Source organism: Peromyscus maniculatus, chromosome 23 (genome assembly GCF_049852395.1).
Source record: "Peromyscus maniculatus bairdii isolate BWxNUB_F1_BW_parent chromosome 23, HU_Pman_BW_mat_3.1, whole genome shotgun sequence".
Lineage (NCBI taxonomy): Eukaryota > Metazoa > Chordata > Mammalia > Rodentia > Cricetidae > Peromyscus > Peromyscus maniculatus.
In genome coordinates, this window is record NC_134874.1 from 6,133,623 (window position 1) to 6,157,642 (window position 24,020).

At 42.8% G+C, this 24,020-nt stretch overlaps 1 protein-coding gene and 1 long non-coding RNA gene across 3 annotated transcripts in view; both read left to right on the plus strand.

The window, feature by feature from the left end:
• The window catches only part of LOC143270612 (phospholipase A2-like), a 326,364-nt gene that overhangs the window by 74,487 nt on the left and 227,857 nt on the right, over positions 1 to 24,020 (plus strand). The window lies entirely within an intron of this gene.
• LOC143270614 (uncharacterized) lies at positions 14,594 to 18,673 on the plus strand. Of its 2 annotated transcripts, XR_013047827.1 has the most exons (4): positions 14,594 to 14,741; positions 16,539 to 16,653; positions 17,256 to 17,403; positions 18,546 to 18,673. It is a non-coding gene; the product is annotated as an uncharacterized LOC143270614 (long non-coding RNA). The 2 variants fall into 2 exon arrangements; XR_013047826.1 differs by lacking the exon at positions 14,594 to 14,741 and having other exon boundaries at positions 16,477 to 16,653.

Below are 24,020 nucleotides of genomic sequence, written 5' to 3' on the forward strand. Positions count from 1 at the left end.
GGCTAGACTGGGTTACCAGGCAACTCTCTGTCTCCAACAAGTAGACACCTTTCTCTAAGGCCTGGTGACCTGAGCTTGGTCTCCAAGACCTATATAGTGGAGGGAGAAAACTCAACTCCATAAAGATGTGCTCTAACCTCCTCATGTGTAGCATGACATTTATTAGTGGTCCCAGGTGCTTGCTTATATCTGTGTTGGGGCAAGCATGCCCCGCACCACAGGACTATTCACTGCTCTCCTGATGCAGCAGCTGGTAGGAGTCAAGGAGGAAGCTTGCAGGCAGGCATCAGATCCCTGGTATTCCAAAGTGGGATTGATGGAGTTGCTGTGCTTTCTTGCAGCAGGCACTACTGCACATAGCATCAGCCCTCAGGCTGTGTGGCAGTTCAACAATGTGTTCAAGTGCACCACTACTCTGACTGAACCCTTTTCAGACTACAGTTACTATGGCTGCTACTGTGGCTTCTTGAGATCCATCGACCCTGATGAAGACTTAGACAGGTGAGTGATCTAGTTTTTGAGACACTGGAGTGTCTGCATTGCTGTGGGGACAGGACACAAGCAGAGCATCTCATGAAGCATGAAGAGGTGACATGCATATTCACCAAACATTGTATATGTTGTGTTGTTTATTATTATTATTTTTCTTTCTTTGTTTGTTTCCATAAAGAGGTTCTCTGTATAGCCCTAGTTGTCCTTGAGCTCTCTCTAGAGATCACACTGACCTTGAACTCAGAGATCTTCCAGCCTCTGCCTCCTGAGTGCTGAGATTAAAGGTGTGCATCACCACCCACAGTATGTATTTTCCCCTTTTGTCATGCAAAGAAATCAGTCCAAGAGGACCCTGTATCTAGTGTCCCTGAAAGCAGAATGTGTGATGTGTTAGTAGTGCTGCCCTTAGTCGCCATACTAGGGCATGGTCAACCATCCCAGCTCCCATCAGAGTGTCAGCCTTGGCTATAAAAAGTCATCAAAAGTTCAGAATGTATAGTTTCACTGTAGTCCTGCAACTTTGTTCAAAAATTATTTTTTTGAGATAGGGTCTCACTTATATATCCTGGCTGATCTCAAAGTCAGAGATCCATTTGCCTCTGCCCCATAAGTACTGGTAAATGGTAGAACCATCACACTTCACAGAAGTTGCTTTCAATAAATATATGCTTAATGGAAATCACAGATTCTCAAGCCTCAGTACCATTTCTTCTGGAACATCATGTTAAATCATCCTCACATGTTTCAGAAAAACTGCAGGTGAGAACTGATCTCTTGACAGTCCATACTCCTTCCTCAGTTGTTCCTTCCTCTCTCCAGGTGCTACAGGAATCGTGACAACTGCCTCTCTTAGGTAAAAAACCTGGAAAACTGTGCATTGCCCACAAGGAGACTCTACACCAGCTCCTACTCATACTCATGTTCTGGGAATGAAATTACCTGCAGTGGTAGGTTTACTCTATGGGAACTTCTGAATTCTGCTTATTCTTGGGCATCTTTGAAAGGGGCAGAAGTAACAAGGACAGTGACCACTTAGCAGTCATTTACTTGGTCCCATTGAACATCACAACAGCCTTATCAGGTAGATACTAAAATATGAATGAGGTCTGATGTGGTAATCTGATTAATCTTTTTCAATAAAAAAGAAGAGTCACATATTGGGGTAAGAACCAGAAGATCAGTGAACAGGGAACAGCCGCCAGCTGTTTCCTACCTCTTCTGTTTCTCCTTCCAAAAGGCTTAGATTCTCTCTTAGCTGTGCCTTGCCACTTCCTGTTTCTATTCTGTTTAGAGTCCTTCAAACTTCTCTGGTTAGCTAGTGGCTAGCTCTGCCCTCTGACTCCAAGCAAGTTTTATTTGTTAGAACACAATCAAAATATCACATGACATTTCCTTCTTTTTGTCTAAACAAAAAGGAAAGGTTTTTTTTAACTAACATAGTAAAATTATAAACAATAAGTACAATAACTATATATCAAATATATACAGGCAAGAATTACATTAACAATGTCCAATCCATTTGCTTTTGCCTAATTGAGAGAAAATACTCCATTATCTATCCTGTCATGGTAAGTCCAAAGTGTTGTACCTAATTCCTTTTTTACCCTAACTTGCATTACCAACCCCAAACTACTTTTTATGTCTCTCAACCTTACACACTTTACATTTCTTTTGTGAGGTGAATTTGTTAACAAGGAAAACTATAACTATAACTATCCAGTCTTCCACTCCATCAGAGACCTGAGAAGGAAATATTACCTGAGTAAACAGGAAGTGCAGAGTAAATAACTAAGAAATGACAGAAACAGTCCCCCAAGGTTCCTCTGTAACCTTGGGACATCCATCTTCAGCCTACAGGCCTGGAATATCTGACAGACATTTCTGTGAAACAGGACTTTTAAAGGGCTGTCCTACCTTGTCTTTGCAAAATTTGGCAGTCACTTTCTTTTGTGTCCTGCTTGTCCAATTTGGACAGCATACTGTCAGCAGTCCAGGCAAAGGCAGCTTTGGGCCTAGTGGCTAAGCTTTGTCATGAAGAAAGTAAACAACATATGGGGTTTCTTTGATGTCCATCATCTTCTCTGAAGTAGGTTGGTCCTTCCAGGAGCAGACATGTCTCATTGTCACTTAAAAAAACAGACAATCCTTATGTTACTAAAACATCTTAAATAATATACTCAGTATGTCTGAAGTGTTTGAAGACCACCTGTCTATCTAAAATATATCTCTGTTTGACTTCAAAACATACTTAACATGACTACAAGTTTGATTATAATAGGTGGCTAATTACTAACCTGTATTTTTTTTATTATCCTAAATAGTTTGTAATAATGACTTTCAAGGACTAGATATTTACATTTCATTGATAAATGAACTGTATAGGTACAATACTTTGAAGAAGAATAGAAAGGTATGTACAGTATATTATAACAAAAATAACCTTAAATTTGTATCAATATAAAAAATGTGAAATATTTAAGGCTAGTAGTTGTTTTATGGTTAAAAGTAGACACAATATATATTTTTATCCTCTCATTTCTATATATCCCTGTTTCTTTTCATAACAAGATCCCCGAATTTAATCTCCTTTGTTCAGCTTTTTTCCTGACCATCACCAATAACAACTTGTAACCAAACCCTCTAAATAATGACAAATATCCATAATCCAGTGAATGACGAAAACCAACACACCACACCTTTTGGGAATGTGGATGTTGTATTCTTAAAATTACTTCCTATTTTCTGGGGATAATGGCATTTTTGGGGAACCTTAAAAATTCAGATAATTGTCAAGTCCTGGGAGAGCTAGCTGTATCATTTGTTGTCCAGTCTCTGTAAAATGAGAAAATGCAGGGCTTCCCTCAACTCTTGGCTAGAGTAGTCCGTGAGGCTGGACCATCTCACTCACTACCTTGAAATTGTCCTGAACAGTTTGTAGTTTATCGGCTTAGTGATGTTACCACAATGCAGATGGAATTGTCATTGTGGGGCCTTATATTCCTTTTGGAGACTTCAAAAGTTACTGTTAGCCATGGTCATGGTTCACTTAAGAAAACTTAAACATTTTAAATGTCATATGCAGCAGATCTCAAAGAGGTTAAAGGACCATAATTTCTTATGTACATCCAGAATACAAAAACTTACTTCCTAGTTAACTGATAGAGAGTCAATCCTGAAATCATGTACAGGAAGCATGATGAAGCCTTTTTCTAGAATTAGTTAGTACTCTATATGACCATTAATATCGCGACAAAAGTTGAAACATATATAATAATTGTATAAATTTTAATATAATATATATACCTTAAGAAAATATTTAAAATAAAACCAAAGAATTATGAGATTAGAGGCAATAAACTAGTCACTTAAGTTTTGGATTTCTTCTATCTAATATCAAGTGGCTCTTCTGACATGAGACAGAGATTTTGGGTTTTCCTTTTAACAAGCATGCTTGATTTTAGAGAAGGATAGAGCCATACTCCAACTTCAAAGTCAGTTTGAATTTTTAATTGAACTGGGACTACAAAAAGACCATTTGTATTATATGTCTGTAGAGAACATCAGAAACAAACATTTGTGAAGATTTATAAAACTTTATCCTGTTGGAAATGTGATATACCATCAGGCCAATTTACTCCTTTTCTTGGGACATTTCCTCTGGATGATTTATCCTCTTTCTTCAGGTGTTTCATTTGTCTAGTGGTCTTCAGAATCTTTAGCTGAATGCTCCCAGAAAGACAAAAACAAAACCCTCCAACCCTAACTTTGGGGAGTTTCACTTTTGGCAAGTTATATCAGATCAAATATAAAGCATTTGTTAGTCTTATGAGTTAGTTTAGATTGAATGGTCACACGGTTTGATGAACTATCATCTCTTCTAATCAAAAAGTCTCTCTTGTTAAATATAATCATTTTCAAATCTTTATCAATTTTTATGGTATGCATAGTTTTTATTCTCCTGTGGAAACAAAAGTAAAACCTCTTCCCCAATATGATACATATCCTGGTTTCCAATCTGAGGTTAATACATCTTTAAAGTATACAGGATGGTTTAATTCAGCAGTTTTTTCTATTATCCAATGATTGTCCACAGCTGTCATTCCATTCTCATTAACATTTATAAAATTATAGTTAATAAAGCATTGTGCAATCTATTTCTGCCAGTCTTTATTACTACTTTCTTTTTTTAATTTATTTTACAACACCATTCAGTTCAACATAATAGCCACAGATTCCCCTGTTCTCCCCTTCTCGCCCCCCTTTCCCTCCTCCCAGCCCACGCCCCATTCCCACGTCCTCCAGATCAAGGTCTCCCCTGAGGACCGGGGTCGACCTGGTAGACTCAGTCCAGGCAGGTCCAGTCCCCCCCTCCCAGACCAAGCCAAGCGTCCCTGCATAAGTCCCAGGATTCAAACAGCCAACTCATGCAACGAGCCCAGGACCTGGCACCAACGCACAGCTGCCTCCCAAACAGATCAAGCCAAATGACTGTCTCACCCATTCAGGGGGCCTGATCCAGTTGGGGGCCCCTCAGCCTTTGGTTCATAGATCCTGTGCTTCCATTCATTTGGTTATTTGTCCCTGTGCTTTATCCAACCTTAGCTTCAACAATTCTCGCTCATATAAACCCTCTTCTTTCTCACTAATTAGACTCTCAGTGCTCCACCAGGGGCCCAGCCTTGGATGTCTGCATCCAGATTCCTCAGTCCTTGGATGGGGTTTATGGCACAACTATCAGGGTGTCTGGCCATCTCATCACCAGAGTAGGCCAGTTCCTGCCGTCTCTCGACCATTGCCAGCAGTCTTTTGCGGGGCTAACTTTGTGGATCTCCGTGGGCATCACTAGGTCTCTGCTTCCTCCCCTTCTCATGTGGTCTTCATTTACCATGGTCTCCTATTCCTTGTTCTCCCTCTCTTTTCTTGATCCAGCTAGGATCTCCCACTTTCTTTCCCTCAACCGTTGCTCTTCATTGTTCCCACTCATGACCAGGCTGTTCATGTAGATCTCATCAATTTCTCCGTGCCTTTTTTGGGGTCCCGTTTTTCAGGTAGCCTCACTGGTGATGTGAGTAGTAGTCCAGTCATCCTTGTTCCACATCTAGCATCTTCCTATGAGTGAGTACATACCATATTTGTCTCTCTGAGTCTGGGTTACCTCACTCAGGATGATTTTTTCTAGATCCATCCATTTGCCTGCAAACCGTATGATGTCATTGTTTTTCTCTGCTGAGTAGTATTCCATTGTGTATATGTGCCACAATTTATTTATCCATTCTTCAGTTGAAGGGCATCTAGGTTGTTTCCAGGTTTTGGCTATTACAAACAATGCTGATATGAAGATAGCTGAGCAAGTGCTCTTGTGGTATGATTGAGCATTTCTTGGGTATATGCCCAGGAGTGGTATAGCTGGATCTTGGGGGAGATTGATTCCCAATTTTCTAAGAAAGTGCCATATTGATTTCCAAAGTGGTTGTACAAGCTTGCATTCCCACCAGCAGTGGAGGAGAGTTCCCCTAGTTCCACATCCTCTCCAGCATAAAGTGTCTTTAGTGTTTTTGATCTTAGCCACTCTGACAGGCGTAAGGTGGTATCTCAGAGTTGTTTTGATTTGCATTTCCCTGATGATTAGGGATGTTGAGCAATTCCTTAAATGTCTTTCAGCCATTTGGGTTTCCTCTGTTGAGAATTCTCTGTTTAGTTCTAAAGCCCATTTCTCAATTGGACTGTTGGTTGTTTTGATGTCTAATTTCTTGAGTTCCTTATATATTCTGGATATCAGTCCTCTGTCACATGTGGGGTTGGTGAAGATCTTTTCCCATTCTGTAGGTGTCCCTTTGCCTTGTTGACCATATCCTTTGTTCTACAAAAGCTTCTCAGTTTCAAGAGGTCCCATTGATTGATTGTTTCAGTGTCTGCACTACTGGTGTTATATTTAGGAAGTGATCTCCTATGCCAATGCATTCAAGACTACTTCCTACTTTCTCTTCTAGCAGGTTCAGAGTAGCTGGATTTATGTTGAGGTCTTTGATCCACTTGGACTTAAGTTTTGTGCACGGTGACAGATATGGATCTATTTGCAGCCTTCTACATGTTGATATCCAAATGCCAGCACCATTTGTTGAAGATACTTTCTTTTTTTCCATTGTACACTTTTGGCCTCTTTGTCAAAAATTATATGCCCATAGGTGTGTGGGTTAATGTCAGCTTCTTCAATTCGATTCCATTGGTCCACTTGTCAGTTTTTATGCCAATACCAAGCTGTTTTTATTACTGTAGCTCTATAGTAGAGCTTGAAGTCAGGGATTGTGATGCCTCCAGAAGTTGTTTTATTGTACAGGTTTCTTTTAGCTATCCTGGGTTTTTTGTTTTTCCATATGAAGTTGAGTATTATTCTTTCCAGGTCTGTGAAGAATTGTGTTGGTATTTTGATGGGGATTACATTGAATCTGTAAATTGCTTTTTGGTAAGATTGCCATTTTTACTATGTTAACCCTGCCTATCCATGAGCATGGGAGATCTTTCCATTTTCTGACATCTTCTCCAATTTCTTTTTTCAGGGACTTAAAGTTCTTGTCATATAGGTCCTTCACTTGCTTGGTTAGTGTTACCCCAAGGTATTTTATGTCATTTTTGGCTATTGTAAAGGGTGATGTATCTCTAATTGCCTTCTCAGCTTCTTTGTCCATTGTACATAGGAGGGCTACTGATTTTTTTGAGTTGATCTTGTATCCTGCTATGTTGCTGAAGGTGTTTATAAGCTTTATCAATTCCTGGGTGGAATCTTTGGGGTCACTCAAGTATACTATCATGTCATCTGCAAATAGGGAAAGCTTGACTTCTTCCTTTCCAATTTGTATCCCCTTAATCTCCTTATGTTGTCTTATTGCTCTGGCTAGAACTTCAAGTACTATATTGAATAAGTATGGGGAGAGTGGACAGCCTTGCCTCGTGCCTGATTTTAGTGGAATTGCTTTGAGTTTCTCTCCATGTAATTTGATGTTGGCTGTTGGTTTGCTATATATTGCCTTTATTATGTTTAGGTATGTTCCCTGTATTCCTGATCGCTCCAAGACTTTTATCATGAAGGGGTGTTGGATTTTGTCAAATGCCTTTTCTGCATCTAGTGAGATGATCATGTGGTTTTTTTCTTTGAGTTTGTTTATATGGTGTATTACATTGATGGACTTTCGTATGTTGAACCATCCTTGCATCCCTGGGATGAAGCTTACTTGATCATGGTGGATAATTATTCTGATGTGTTCTTGGAGTCTGTTTGCCAGTATTTTATTGAGTATTTTGCATCAATGTTCATGAGGGAGATCGGTCTGTAGTACTCTTTCTTTGTTGCATCCTTGTTTGGTTTAGGAATCAGGGTAATTGTAGCCTCATAGAAGGAGTTTGGTAATATTCCATCTGTTTCTATTATGTGTAACAATTTAGAGAGTATTGGTATTAACTCTTCTTTGGAGATCTGGTAGAATTCTGTGCTGAAACCATCTGGTCCTGGGCTTTTTTTGGTTGGGAGCTTTTAATGACTGTTTCTATTTCCTTAGGGGTTATTGGGCTATTTAAATAGTTTATCTGGTCTTGATTTAACTTAGGTATGTGGTACCTATCCAGAAAAATATCCATTTCTTTAAGGTTTTCCAGTTTTGTGGAGTAGAGGTTTTTGAAATATGACCTGATAATTCTCTGGATTTCCTCAATGTCTGTTGTTATGTCCCCCTTTTCATTTCTGATTTTGTTGATTTGGATTCTCTCTCTCTGTCTTTTGGTTAGTTTGGATAAGGGCTTGTCTATCTTGTTGATTTTCTCAAAGAACCAATTCTTTGTTTCATTAATTTTTTGTATTGTTCTCTTAGTTTCTAATTTATTAATTTCACCTCTCACTTTGATAATTTTCTGGTGTCTATTCTTCCTGGGAGACTTTGCTTCTTCTTGTTCTAGAGCTTTCAGGTGTGCTGTTAAGTCACTAGTGTGGGATTTCTCCAACTTCTTTATGTGGGCATGTAGTGCTATGAATTTCCCTCTTAGCACTGCTTTCATAGTGTCCCATAAGTTTGGGTATGTGGTGTCTCCATTTTCATTGATCTCTAGGAAGTCTTTAATTTCTTTCTTTATTTCTTCCTTAACCCATTGGTGATTCAGTTGAGCATTATTCAGTTTCCATGAGATTATAGGTTTTCTGTAGTTTTTGTTGTTGAAATCTAACTTTAAATCATGGTGGTCTGATAGAACACAGGAGGTTATTCTAATTGTTTTGTATCTGTGAGATTTGCTTTGTGGCCAAGTATGTGGTCGATCTTAGAGAAAGTTCCATGGGGTGCTGACAAGAAGGTATATTCTTTCTTGTTAGGATGGAATGTTATATATATATATTAGGTCCAATTGGGTCATGACATCAGTTAAGTCCTTTATTTCTCTGTTAAGTTTTGATTTGGGAGATCTGTCCAGTGGTGAAAGTGGGGTGTTGAGATCTCCCACTATTTTTTTTTTTTTGGTTTTTCGAGACAGGGTTTCTCTGTGTAGCTTTGCACTTTTCCTGGAGCTCACTTGGTAGCCCAGGCTGGCCTAGAACTCACAGAGATCCGCCTGCCTCTGCCTCCCAAGTGCTGGGATTAAAGGCATGCGCCACCAACGCCCGGCTGAGATCTCCCACTATTAATGTGTGGGGTTTTATATGTAGTTTAAGTTTTAGTAATGTTTCTTTTACATTGCTATGCTGGGCAAGATTTACCATTCCCATTTTACAGATGAGGATCAGAGGGCTGAGAATATAGCCCAGTTGCTAGAATGCTTGCCTAAGAAGCCCAGAGCCCTGGGTTACACCACCTATAAATTGAGCAAGGTAGTGCACACCTATAATCCCAGCCTTTGAGAGGTAGAGGCAGGAGGATTGTCTTAAATCATATAATTTTACAAGTGCTAGTTGATATTTGTAGTTTCCTGGTTTTACAATTAAATCTCCATGTTTATTTATTCTTATGTACAGGAATAAGTTGGCATCCTGTGTCTTTTCAGTCACTCTCCATCATGTCTTAAAGGCTGGGTCTATCAATAAAGATGACACTCACCTTTAGTTAGCTTGACTGACCAACAAGTTTTGCAGATCCCTGCTGCCCACTTCCCAACAGAGTTACCGATGGCCCCATGCACCCCTTGCTTTTTCCATGGGCTCTCGTCATCCTAGGACAGGCCCTCATGCATGTATGTCAACTGCTTTACACAATGGTACCATCCCTCCTGCCACACAACAACTAATGATTTTATTATAAGTGTGTTCAAGAAATTTGGATGACCCAATATACTTTTGTGTTCTTTATTTCTTTTTTTGATTAAGAATTTTTTTTATTCATTAGTACTTTGTCTCTTAACCCCAAGTCTTTACCTATGGGAGGTGCACCATTGTCTTTTGTTTACAAATCGTAGGGAGCAGGGTCATGGGATCCACTCAACTTCCTTTCTTATTTCTTTCCAGACAAAAGCAACCCCTGTGAGGCCTTCATCTGTAACTGTGACCGCCAGGCTGCTCTCTGCTTCTCCAAGACTCCATACATCAAGTATTACAAAGGCGATCGCTGTTAGACTTGTTACCTCAGTGACTGGTACACCATCCCTGCCTGCCTGGTTGTGTTCACTACACACTGTGCCCTCTAATAAAGCACATATTGACAGAGCTATGCATTGGTGATTGTATTCTCTGTCTACCAAACATAACTAGAACCTCAGAGAATATCATTCCATTGTTATTCCATGTTCCATATATACTTCATTGGAAACTGAAGTATAATGGGAAAGACATTTCCCTTGAAGTGTCATTTATGAGCCCAGCCATGCCTTTCTTCCCAGCATTCTGGGATGCAAGGCAGAGGTAGAGGCAGAGGAAGGCAGATCTCTTGAGGTCAAGGCAAACCTGGTCTTGAAAACAAAACGAAGAAGGAGGAAAAAAAGGAAGAGGAGGAGGAGCACAAGGAGGGGAAAGAGAAGGAGAAGGGGAAGAGGAGGTGGAGAAGGAAGAAGAGGAAGAAGGAGAAGAACTCAGTCTGAGATATGATTATCCTGTGGAACATTTGTTTAAATGATGTAAAAATTTATTGCATTCTTTTATTTGCATTTGTTTAACTCTATCAAGCTGTGTTACTTAACTGTCTAAAACACCTGATTGGTCTAGTAAAGAGCTGAATGGCCCTGAATGGCAGGGGAAAAGATAGGTGTGGCTGGCAGGCAGAGAGAATAAAGAGGAGCACATATCTCCAGAGATGAAGTAGGAACAAGAAAAGGAGGAGAGGAGCATGAAAAGGGCCAGCCACCCAGCTACACAGAAGCTATGGAATAAGAAATAAAGAAAGGTGTACCGAAATAGAGAAAGATAAAAGCTCAGAGGCAAAAGACAGAGAGGTTAATATAAGCCAAGAAGAGTTTACTGTAAATAAGCCAAGCTAAGGTCGGGCATTCATAGAAAAGAATAAGCCTCCCTGTGTTTAGTGGGGAGCTAGGAGCTGGGTCCCCCAAAGAATCAAAAGACTAAAAGAGTAATACAACCAACTTCAGGGGACAGAAAAGGAAGGAGAGGGAGAGGTGAGGCAGGGATAGTGACAGGAAGGAGGGAGGGATGGAAAGGAACGAGAAGACAGAGGTGGGAGGGGGGAGAAAAGAGGAAGAAGCAGTGTCACGTGGGCAGTAAACGGCCATCCTGGCACTAAAAATGACTGGATTCAAAGTGCTTCTGCTCTGTGCTCATTCTAGAAATGGGGATACGGAAACCACACTGGACTGATTGAAAATGACCCAAAGACAGGATTACATCCTGGTGGACTTCCAGACTTCACTGTCTTCACTAAACACACACCACAGGATAATTGTCCCAGTAAAGAACACAGCAGTCTAACTTTTTGATCAAACAAAAAAGAACACTTTGTTTCCTCTACCTTTCAATAACATCTGACCCCATAGGTAAAGCCAGGTTAATCTCTGGTTCCCTGCTTATATTAGTTTATTTGTTCCCAGACAAGGATTCTCTGTGTAGCCCTAGGTTTCCTGGAACAATTTCAGGAGACCATGCTGACCTCAAACTCAGAGATCCATCTGCATCTGCCTCCCAAGTATTGAGATTAATGATGGACACCACCACAACCCACAGAAGATGCTTTCCATAAATATATGTTTAATAGAACTCACAGATTCTGAAGTATCAGGACAATATCTGCTGGAACATTGTGTCCTAGTTATCCTCACATGTTTGAGAAAGACTGCAGGTTAGAACTGATCTCCCTCAGCTGTACCTTCTTCTCTCCAGGTGCTGCCAGACTCATGACCAATGTTATTCACAAGTCAAGAAAACTGCAAATTTCTCATAAGGAACCCCTAAACCTACTCATACTTGTGCTCTGGGAATGAGATCACCTGCAGTGGTACATTTATACTCCAGGACATCTGGACTCTGCTTGGTCTTGAGCAGGTTTGGAAGGGACACAGAAGTAACAAGGACAGGCCAAATTAGTGGTCATTTCCTTGGTCTCATGTGACCTCACAACAGTCTTATCAGGTAGACACTAAAATATAGATGAGGTCACTGATGAGGAAGATGAGGAAGGCAGGGCCACTTGCTCAAGGTCACCCAGCTTACAAGTGATGGCATTTGGATCTGGAACACAGATCTACATCGTTCCAAAGACTCTGTTTAAAAACATTTCAAGATTTTAGGTATTTCTGGGGCAAGCATGCCTCTGCCACAACACAGGTGTGGAGGTCAGAGGACAACTTGCAGAATTTGGTTCTGTCCTTCACCCATGGGAGTCCTGGGGATGGAACTTGGGTTCAGACCTGGCAGCAAGTGCCTTTATTCCCTGAGCCATCTTGCCTGCCAAAGCCTCTCCTGTTAGCTGCTGTGTTATACTGATTCCACATTGACTAAACAACTGAGAGCTGCATCATTGGCTATAAGCCAGATACTGGACTAAACACCTATGCAGGGCAAGGTTTATCATTCACATTTTACAATGAGGATTCAGAGGGCTGGGGATATAACTCAGTTGCTGTAGTCCTTGCCTAGCATGCACTGCACAGAGTCCTGGGTTCCACCTCCAGAACACATGAATTGAGTGTGGTGGTGCACACCTGCAACCTTTCACTTGAGAGGTGGAGGCAGGAGGATTGTTTTAAGTCATATAATTTTAGAAGTGGTAGTTGATATTTGTAGTTTTCTAGGTTTTAGGATTAAATATCCATGTTTATTTATTTTTATGTGTAGGAATGAGTTTGTCTTTTTCAGTCACTGTCCACCATGTCTTTAGAGCCTTGGGTCTCTCACTAAACGTGACACTCACCTTTAGCCAGCCTGACTGACCAGCAAGTTTTGGGGATCTGTGCTCCCTACTTCCCAACAGAATTACAGATGCCCCAAGCACATCTTGCCTTTTCAAGGGCTCTGGGCATCCTAGGTCAGGCCTGCATGTACCTTTGGCAACCGCTTTACCAATTGTGCCATGGGAGCCCGCAAAAGTTTCCCAGTTAGATCTGGTCTTGCTTTACACAGCAGGGCTGCATTAGGGGATGGCTGGACCACGGGCATGGTCACCAGGTGTTTGAGGTGGTCTGCATTTGGCTGTGCTGTGGAGGTCTTTTGCTCTGCCCTTGGCATTCCTTTAAAAGCCTTTGGCAGAGACAATCTAGGCCCGATGGATTAGGATCTAGTTCCTCCTGAGTCCATCCAGTGTTTTTTGTCTGTCTCTCTAGCTATCTTTCTTTCTAATATTTCCTGCTGCTCCTGCTCAAGAGTACCCTGGGGAAAAGTGGGGGTGAGATGGCCCCACACTGTGCCAGCTCCCCAGCCACAAAACGAATGATTTTTTTAATAAATTCTAACTATTTCGACACCCAGTGCACTTTTGTGTCTTTGACTCTATCCCTGAGTCTGCACAAATGGCAGTTCCATCAGTTTCCTTTGGTTACAAATTGTAGGTGCATTATCATGAGCACTCACAACTTCCTTTCTTGTTTCTCTGCAGACAAAACAATGCCTGTGAGGCCTTCATCTCCAACTGTGACCACCAGGCTGCCATCTGCTTCTACAACACTCCATACACCAAGCATTACAAAAGCACAGTGTTAGAGTTGTCACTCAGTGACTGGCTCACCTTCCCTGCCTGCCTGGTTGTGTTCACTACACACTGTGACCTCTATAAAGCACCAATGGAGAGAACTCTGTCCACCAAACATTTCTAGATCCCCAGAGAACATCATTTCATCTAGCCCTGAAAGCTGAAGATTAATGGAAAAGACATTGTCATTAGGGGAGAACCTTGAAGAGTGGGTGATGAGCCTGGCCATGCCTTTTATCCCAGCACTCTGTGGAGGAGAGGAAGAGACAGAAGCAGAGGCAGAGGAAGGCAGATCTCTTGAGTTCAAGGCCAACCAGGTTTAAAAGTTGAGATCCAGGACAACCGGGATTATTACAGCAAAAATTATCTCTGAAAAAATGAAAAAAAGGAGCAGGAGGAGAAGAAGAAGTGAAGGAGAAGGGGACAGAAAGAGAAGGGTTGGGACAGTTGAGGCAGGGAAAAGAACAGGAAGAGAGGGGTATTGGGGAGGGAAGGAAAGGAAACACAGAAAAGTAGGAGGGGAGAGAAGAGAGAAAGAAGAGGTGTCAGATGGGCACTAAAGGAACATCTTTTCCCCCAAAACACTGGACTCAAAGCACTTCTGCTGGGCACTCACCACAGGAAGTTGGATAAAGGAAACCAAACTGGTTTAGAGTAAATGTCCTGAAGGCAGGATTACATCCTGGTGACCTTCCAGTCCTCACTGTGCCTAAACACATGCCACTGGATAGTTGTCCCTCTAAAGTACACAGCAGAATAACTTTTTGAACAAACAAAACACAACACATCATCTTCTCTAACTTTCTCTATCATGGGACCCCGTAGGTAGAGAGGTTAATCCCTGGTTTAGGAAAAAGATTTCTGTTTGGTTAAAGGCTATGTTGTTCTCAGTCTCTCTTTTCCTTTAGTGAACAGCTGCCCAGTCCTCTGCCTTCCCACCCCTATCCCCATCTGCACTCATGTCCAAATGTCAGGCCTCACCCCTCACAAGGTCAGTTCTGATGAGCAATAGGTGCAGCTAGAGCCACCTGGGCAGGCACAGGGACCTGTAGTAGCTGGTAGTGACTGTCCAGGGTCCTGATGGAAGGATCAGAGATCTTGAGCGTGGAGACAAGCAACTCAAATCATCACCTACTGGTTGTTATCCAGGTAAGAGTTCAGAAGTGGGGAAAAGGAGGTGCTGGGGTGCTAAGTTAGAGGGAACACGACAGATGGCCATTCACAGAAGTGAGAGAGTGTTGGGCCAGCAGACACTGTTCACAAGCTACCATGTGGTTGCTGAGAATTGAACCATGGTCCTCAGCAAGAGCAGAAAGTGCTCTTAAGAGCTGACCATCTCTCCAGTCCCAGCAATGGTTGATTGTCAGCTTCACACACTGGGTAGGGAGAGCCTCAGCTGAAGGATTGCCTGCATCATATTGGCCTGTGGGCACATCTGTTGGGCATTTGCTTTCTTTCTTTTTCATTTTTTAGGTGTTGGTTTTGTTTTTAAAATATTTTTATTAAGAAATTTTTTCATTCATTTTACATACCCCAATTACTTCTCTTCCCTCCTCCCATCACCCTAGCCTCACCAACACCCCCCCAAAAGAAGGCAAGGCCTCCCATGTGGAGGCACATCCAGTAGAGGCATGTCCAAGCCCTTCCCCTGCCTCAAGGCTGCACTAGGGTTCCCAGCATAGATAGTGGACTCCAAAAAGCCTGCTTAAGCACCAGGGATGGATTCTGATTCTACTACCAGGGGCTCCTAGGCACATCAAGCTTCACAACTGTTTTACCATGCAGAGGGCCTGGTCCAGTCCCATGCAGGGTCCACAGCCATTGATCCAACTTTATGAACTCCCACTAGTTTGGTTTGGTTGTCTCTGCAGGATCTGCATCATGATCCTGATGCACTTGCTCATAGAATCCCTCCTCTCTCTCTCCTACTGGATTCCTGGAGCTCTGCCTGGTGTTTAGCTGTGGATCTCTGCATCTGCCTCCATCAGTCATTGGAGAAAAGTTCTGTGATGACAGTTGGGGTATTCACTGATCTGATAACTGGGGCAAGCCAGTTAAGTTCAGGCACCCTCTCCACTGTTTCTAGTATTCCAAGCTGGGGTCATCCTTGGGGATTCCTGGCAATTTCCCTAGTTTTTTGAGATAGGGTTTCTTACTGTATCTCTGGATGTCCTGGAACTCACTTTGTAGACCAGGCTGGCCTCAAATTCAGGTATTTGCCTGCCTCTGCTTTTGAGTGCTGACATTAAAGGTATGCACCAACACCTAGCTGCATTCCTAGTTCTTAAATGGAGTTTGAAGTCTGGTAAGATGCAGCCTATGATGCAAGCCTGTAGACCTGAGTTTGATTCCTTAAAGGTAGAAGGAGAGACCTGACTCCTCAGAGTTGTCCTCTCCCCTCCACATGTGAACACAAGGGCTCTCTCTGTCTCTGTCTCTGTCTCTGTCTCTGTCTCTGTCTCTCTCTCTCTCTCTCTCTTTCTCTCCATCTGTCTCTCTAACTCTCTCTAACCCACACAGCCACCTCCACACACAAACACACATTAAGTAATTAGTTAATTAATTAAATTTAAATTAGTAACTGGATCTACCTCAAAGGCTGTCTCAGGTTCTTGGGACAAACTTTGCACTTATACAGTTAACACAGAGGATTGTAGTGGCCAGCTTCTCCTTCTGGGGTCACACGTCACTATCTGCATCCCTCGGACCCAAGCCCAGGAGCAATGTCTATATCTTCACATGACCTCAAAGGATACACAAGGGAGGGACTTGGCACTTTGCCAGTCACTGACTTGAGCTGGTTGGGGTGTTGAGCCAACCCTTCATCTTTGTCTCTGTGACAGCACTGACTCAGGCTCTGTCACCATCTACAGCAGCTCTGCAGATCAGGACTGTGTGTGAGGGTGCACATATTCTACTTCTGTGCTACACACACAGTAGCCACAGGCCCCGTGTGCTGACTGGACACTGTCAGAGCACAGCTACAGGACTCTAAAGAGAAGTCACTGAGTCCTCCCCTCACTCAGGATGAAACTCCTTCTGCTGGTCACTCTGGTCACAGGTAGGACCCTTGTCCCCTCTGAGTTCCCTACCATCTCCCTTGTCTTCAATGTGCAGTCCTTTGCTGGTCATGCATCAAGTTCTGGTTTGGTTCCTTTGTGTCCTGGCCAGTGGGATCTTCAGCAGAGACCCTAGAAGGGGGAATGGAGAATGAAAGGGACAAGAGACACAAAGAATTGACAGCAAGACAGTATTTTGATCAAGCTGCAAAATTTTATTTTTCTCAGGTAGGTTTTTATAGCAAGCAGAGCAGGAAGCTTTCATTGGGAAAGGATCAGGGGACTGTTGGGTTGCTAAGCAACTCAACCACAAAACATTGTTACTAATGGTCAGTGTAACAGAAAGATAAGGAAATGTTAAGTTATTTTCTAATAACTCAGGAATTTTCCAGGCATGTCACAAGTTTCTGGTTAGTGGCTCAATACAGAAACTTAACTCAGGCAGGCAATATGGCATGGCTCTTACAATTGTCCCTGGCACCTTTGGGGTCTAATAGCCTGTGGGTTTGGGATCAAAGATTCTCGATAAGGAAGCTAGCAGGCAGGCATCAGACCCCTGGTAAAGGCAAGACAGATTGATGGAGTGTGCTGTGCCTTTTTCCAGCAGGTGCTACCACATCTCGAATCAGCACTCGGGCTGAGTGGAAGTTTGGCAATCTATTCCAGTGCACCCTTTCTGGAATCTTATTTTACCCGGCGTACTATGCCTGCTGCTGTAACATTTTCTGCAGTAACCATCGGGTGAAAGACAGGTGAGTGGTCCATCTGGGGGAGCCTGGCAAGTCTGGGCTCTTGGGGACAGGACACAAGCAGAACATCTCATAAGGCAAGAATAGGAGACATGCATAGTCACCATAATCATGTATTTTGTTTTGTTTATTTATTATTTGTTTGTTTTGTTTCTAGACAAAGGGTTCTCTGTGTAGCCCTAGTTGTCCTAGAACTCTCTATGGAGACCATGCTGGCCTTGAACCAGAGATCTTCTAGCCTCTGCCTCCTTCTTGTTGGGATCAGAATGCCTCTGACCCCTCTAAGATTGACCCCACCTCCCCTGTTCTGAGTCGCTGAGGACAGGCTGTTCTGCGGATGTTTTGCTGTTTGGTATATCTCGTGGTTTGGAAGCTGTGGCTTCCTGGGGCATGCTGACCATTCCTTGACCCTGGGTGCTTGATAAACAATTTTGTTTGTTCCTCCTGAAAGGGTATATAAGATGGGGAAGAAAGAATAAAGAGAGTCCTGATGCTTGCAACTTGACTGGTGTGTGCTGTGTTCATCCCGACTTCCCTCGCCAGGTTTTGGGCCCAATTGCCATGCAGGCACAGCACTTCTGAGTATTGAAATTTAAGATGGGTATCAGCATCCGAGCATGTATTCTCTACTCTTGTCATGTAAAGAAATCAGTTCAAAAGGACCCTGTATCTTGTGGTCCCTTAAACAGAATGTGTGTGATGTAAATAGTGGACAATGCTGGATGCAGGCACCCAACTAGGGCATAGACAACCATCACAGTCACAATCAAAACATCAGATTTGACTATAAAATGTCATTGAAACTTTGGAATATATAATTTCACTTTGTTCCTGGTGTTTTGTTTAAAAACATCATTTTTGGATAAAGGGTCTCACTTATGTATCCCTGGTTGATCTTAAACTCAGAGATCCATCTGCCTCTGCCTCCCAGGTACTGAGAATAAAGGCTGGTACTGACCACACTCCACTGAAATGGCTTTCAATAAATATGTGCTTAATAGAAACCACAGGGTTTTGAGTCTGAGGAAGGTTACTTCTGGAACATTGTGTTTAAGTCATCCTGACATGTTTGCAAAAGATTGCAGGTGAGACCTAACCACCTCTGGATCCACAGTCCTCCCTCAGCTATTCCTTCCTCTCTCCAGGTGCTGCCAGACTCGTGACAACTGCGGTGATCAGGTCAAGAAGCTGGAAAGTTGCAAATTCCTTATAGATGATCCCCAAAGAAGCTTCTACACATACTTGTGCTCTGGGAATAAGGTCACCTGCAGTGGTAGGTTTACACCCCAGGACCTCTGGTTCTGCTTTGCCCTGTACAGTGGCCTTTTGAGAGCCTGCTCCAAGGTCACCTCCAGGGAATTGCAAGAAAATTTATGAATGAGGCAAGGGGTTAGGAAAAATTCTCATATGCCTGAGGGGTAAATAATAAGGAAACACACATGCTTTCTGATGACAATTTTCTCTTTACTTCAACTTAAGAAATTCTCACTTGGGCTGGAGAAATGGCTCAGCGGTTAAGAGCACTGGCTGCTCTTCCAGAGGTCCTGAGTTCAATTCCCAGCAACCATATGGTGGCTCACAATCATCTGTAATAGGATCCAATTCCCTCCTCTGGTGTGCATGAAGACAGGTCATTCATGTACATAAAATAAATAAATATTTAAAAAAGAAAGAAAAGAAATCTTCTCTCTTAAAAACCTCTCTCTAAAAAATCTATCTCCACACAGTTACATCTCTATATATACAGCTCCATTTTCTACACACACTTACACAATCCCCTTTTATCTCTGTACGTCTCTCTTGCTCTCTCTTCCGCCCTGCTATTCATGTTCTCTCCTCAGCTCCTTCTACACACACACACACACACACACACACACACACACACACACACACACACACCCTCACTCACTCTCTGCTTTTCCCACAGTTCCTTCACACAGCTCTTCCTCCATGGCAACAGCTCCTTCCCCCAGCTCTACACAGCCGTCTCCCTCCACACCACAGCTGCTGCCTTACAGCCAAGCTCTGGACAATTATAAGTTACATTTTCAGGGCTCTACAAGTGCTTACAAAACAAGATAAGTCACATAGTTTCTCTTAGGCTAGTGATGTCACACTGACCCACACACATAGCTCTAAGATAGTGAGGGATCCAGACAGTAAACAATTGGCTGAACCTTGAGCTGTCAGGGTCCGTGCAGAAAGAGAATTTGCAAGGAGCTAAGTCTCAATGTAAACAGCCTGGCCAAGATTTAGCAATGACAACACCTGGCAATTTGTCTTTGAGTATTTTCTGCAGTGGCAGTTTAGTCTGCTTTGAATTTGTTCTGAAGTTCAAAATTAGCTGTCTGTGTACAAGGCTATCTTTGTGATTGAGAATTCTATGTCAGTCTGAGTAAGGTAAAAAATCCTAGTATTGTTTCTATACATCAAAATTATACAGCCTAAACAGAAATTATCCTCCAGAAGATCCAAAGCTATAAATGTGCCCAAAGATGGAATAAACAAACAAGCAATGGGAAAACACCCATAGCAGTTCTTAATGGGGAAATGTAGTGGCGCATGAGAGAAATTACAGTCAGAAAACAACTGGTTTCCAAAGCCAGTGATGCCATGGCCTTGCCAGGTGGGGCTCCCCATAAGTGGGGCTCCCCATCAGGTGGGGCTCCCCATCAGGTGGGTCTGGAGGGTTGATCTGTTATGCACTAGTTGTCACTGCTGTATATTCCCACAGCCCTGGTGTGGTGATATATTGTGTATCAAACAAAGCTTGCCTAAGGATCAGAGGACAGAACCAGCCAGTAGATTAAACATAGAGGTCCAGCAGTGGTGCCACACATCTTAATCCTACCACTCAGGAGGCACAGTATCTCTGTGAGTTCAAAGCCGCCCTGGACTACATGAGATTGATTAAGTCTAGGTGAGAAACAGAGCCAGACAGTGGTGGCACATGCCTTTAATCCCAGCACTTGAGAACTCATGCCTTTGCTACCAGTATTTGGGAAGCACACACACCATTAATCTTAGAACTAGGGAGGAAGTGGAATGCCTTGGCAGAGAAAGGCATATAAGGTATGGGGAGACAGGGAGTAGAGCAAGATTCTCAGCTGAGGACTCAGAGACTTTTAGTCAGAGGATTCATGGAGATAGGATCTCACCTTCCATTCAGCCTGAGGATTCAGTAGTGGTGAGAAGTTTTTCTAGTGGCTTGATCTTTTATCTCTCTGATCTTTCAGCATTTACCCAAATATCTGGCTCTAGGTTTTTAGTATAAGACCATTTAAAATTCATGCATCATCTGGCTCCCAGTGTGGGGCATGAACCAAAGATCCTGAGATTATGAGTCTCTTGCTCTACAGTCTGACCATGTAAAATTCGTGCAACACTCCGGGCAGGTTTAGAAGGGGCACAGAAGTAACAAGGACAGTCACCATTTAATGGTCATTTCCTTGATCTCATGTGACCTCACAACATCTTTTTCAGGTAGATACTAAAATATAGATGAGGTCACTGATGAGGAACATGAGGAAGGCAGCATCACTTGCCCAAGGTCTCTCAGCCCAGAAGTGATGACATTTGGTTCTGGAAACAGATCTACATCATCCAAAAGCCTCTGTTTAAAAACATTTCAAGGTTTTATGTATTTATGGAGGAGGCATGCCTGTGCCACAACACAGGTTTGGAGGTCTGAGCACAACATGCAGGAGATTCTTCTCTCCTTCGACCATGTGGGTCCTGGGGATGGACTTAGGTTCAGACCTGGCAGCAAGTGCCTTTATTCCCTGAGCCATCTTGCCTGCCCAAAGCCTCTCCTGTGAGCTGCTGTGTTATACTGCTTCCATATTGACTAAAAAATGGAGAGCTGCATCACTGGCTATAAGTCAGATATAGGTCTAAACACCTATACAGAGCAAAGTTTATCATTCCCATTTTACAGGTGAGGATTTAGAGGGCTGGGAATATAGCTCAGTTGCTAGAGTGCTTGCCTAGCATGCACAGAGCCCTGGGTTACACCTCCAGAACCCATGAATTGAGTGTGGTAGTGCACACCTGTAATCCCAGCACTTGGGAGGTGGAAGAAGGAGGCTTATCTTAAATCATATCATTTTAGAAGTGGTAGTTGTTATTTGTAGTTTTCTGGGTTTTAGGATTAAATATCCATTTTTAGTGATTTTTATGTACAGGAATGAGTTGGCATCCCATGTCTTCTTCAGTCACTCTCTACCATGTCTTAGAGCCTGGATCTCTCTTGCTCACTAAACACGACACTCACCTTTAGACAGCCTGACTGACCAACAAGTTTTTGGGATCCATACTCCTCACTTTCCAATAGAGTTACAGATGCCTCAAACATTCCTTGCTTTTTCCATGGTCTCTGGGCATCCTAGGTCAGGCCCTCAGGCTTGTATGACACCCGCTTTACCACTGTGCCATCTTCCCAGCCCACAACAGCTAATGATTTTATTATAAGTTTGTTGCCACAATTTGGACATCCCAATGTCCTTTTGTGTGCTTTGTCTCTCAAGCCTGAGTCTGCAGCAATGGGAGGAGGGTCACCGGTTTCTTTTGGTTATAAATCATAGTGAACAAACAGGGTCATGGGCTCCACTCAACTTCTTGTTTCTCTCCAGAGGAAAACAGTACCTGTGAGGATTTGATCTGCAGCTGTGACCGCCAGGCTGCCATCTGCTTCTCCAAGGAGAACAAAGGCATTCAGTGTTAGACTTGTCACCTCAGTTATGGGTACACCATCCCTGCCTGTCTGATTGTGTTCACTACACACTGTGCCCTCTAATAAAGAACCCATTGAAAGAGCTTGGATTTGGTAATTGTATTCTCTGTCTGTTACCTATAACTAGATCCTCAGAGAACATCATTCTGTCTAACCCTGGAAACTGAAGGTTAATGAGAAAGACATTGCCATTAGGGGAGCACCTTGAGGAGTGGGTGATGAGCCAGTCATGCCTTCCATCCCAGGACAGTTGAATGCAGAGGCAGAGGAAGGCAGATCTCTTAAGTTAAAGGACAACATGGTCTAAAAATCAAGTTCCAGTATTGCCAGGAGTATTACAGAAAGAAACCCCTTCCCTAACTACAATAACAAAAGTAGAACTCAGCCTGAGATACATATCAGGGTAGGGACAAACAGAAAGGGGAAAGATGGGAAAGATAAGTCAGGAAAAGAGGGAAGGGTAAGGGTGGGGATGGAAGGAAAGAGAAGACAGAGAGATAGGAGGGGAGAGAAGAGAGAAATAAGTGTCATGTGGGCACTAAAGGAACATCTTGGTGCTAAATATATTAGACTCAAGCACTTCTGCTGTGCACTCATTCTAGGAATGGGGATATAAGAAACCAGACTGGATGAACAGTAAATGAGCTAAAGACAGGATTTTATCCCAGTGACCTTTGAATCTTCATTGTGCTGAAACACACACCATAGGAATATTGTCCCAGTAAAGTACACAGCAGACTAACTTTTTGAAAAAACAAAAGAGAACATTTCATTTTCTCCACCTGTCAATATTACAGGACCCCATATGTAGAGCCAGGTTAATCTTTGGCTCTCTGGTCAACTGGGTTTAGGAATAAGATGTCTCATTGGCTGATTTAAGGCTACATGGTTCAAGGTCTCTCTTTTCCTTTATTGAACAGCTGCCCAGTCCTCTGCCTTTCCGCCCCTACCCCCATCTACACTCCAGTCCCAAAGTCAGACCTGGTGAGCAACAGGTGCAGCTAGAGCTCTGTGCAGAGGCACAGTGACTGGTAGTAGCTGATAGTGGTTGTCCAGAGTCCTGCTGGGAGGGTAGGGGGAGCTTGAACATGAAGTCAATCAACTCAACTCAACCCCTACATCGTTTTAACCACGGAAGAGGTGAGAAGTGGGGAAAAGGAGGTGCTGGGGTGCTAAGTTACAGGGTACATGACAGATGGTCAAACGCAGAGGCCAGAGGGCATTGGGCCAGGAGACACTGTTCACCAGCCACCATGTGGTTCTGAGGAAAGAACTCCCAGTTCTCAGCAAGAGCAGAAAATGCTCTTAAGTGCTGAGCCATCTCTCCAGCCGCTGCAATGGTTGATTGTCACCTTCACACACTGGGTAGGGAAAGCCTCAGCTGAAGGATTGCCTCATCATATTGGCCTGTGGGCACATCTGTTGGGCATTTTCTTTCTTTCTTTCTTTCTTTCTTTCTTTCTTTCTTTCTTTCTTTCTTTCTTTCTTTCTTTCTTTCTTTCTTTCTCTCTCTCTTTCTTCTTCCTTCCTTCCTTCCTTCCTTCCTTCCTTCCTTCCTTCCTTCCTTCCTTCCTTCCTTCCTTCCTTCCTTCCTTCCTTCCTCCCTCTCTCTCTCTCTCTCTCTCTCTCTCTCTCTCTCTCTCTCTTTCTTTTTTTAAAATTTTTTTAAAGATTTATTTATTTATTATGTGTACAGCATGTTTGTCTGCAGGCCAGAAGAGGGCGCCAGATCTCATTACAGATGGTTGTGAGCCACCATGTGGTTGCTGGGAATTGAACTCAGGACCTCTGGAAGGGCAGTCAGTGCTCTTAACCTATGAGTCATCTCTCCAGCCCCTTTATTTCTTTTTTACTTTCTTGTTTTTTGGGGCAGGGTTTCTTTGTGTAT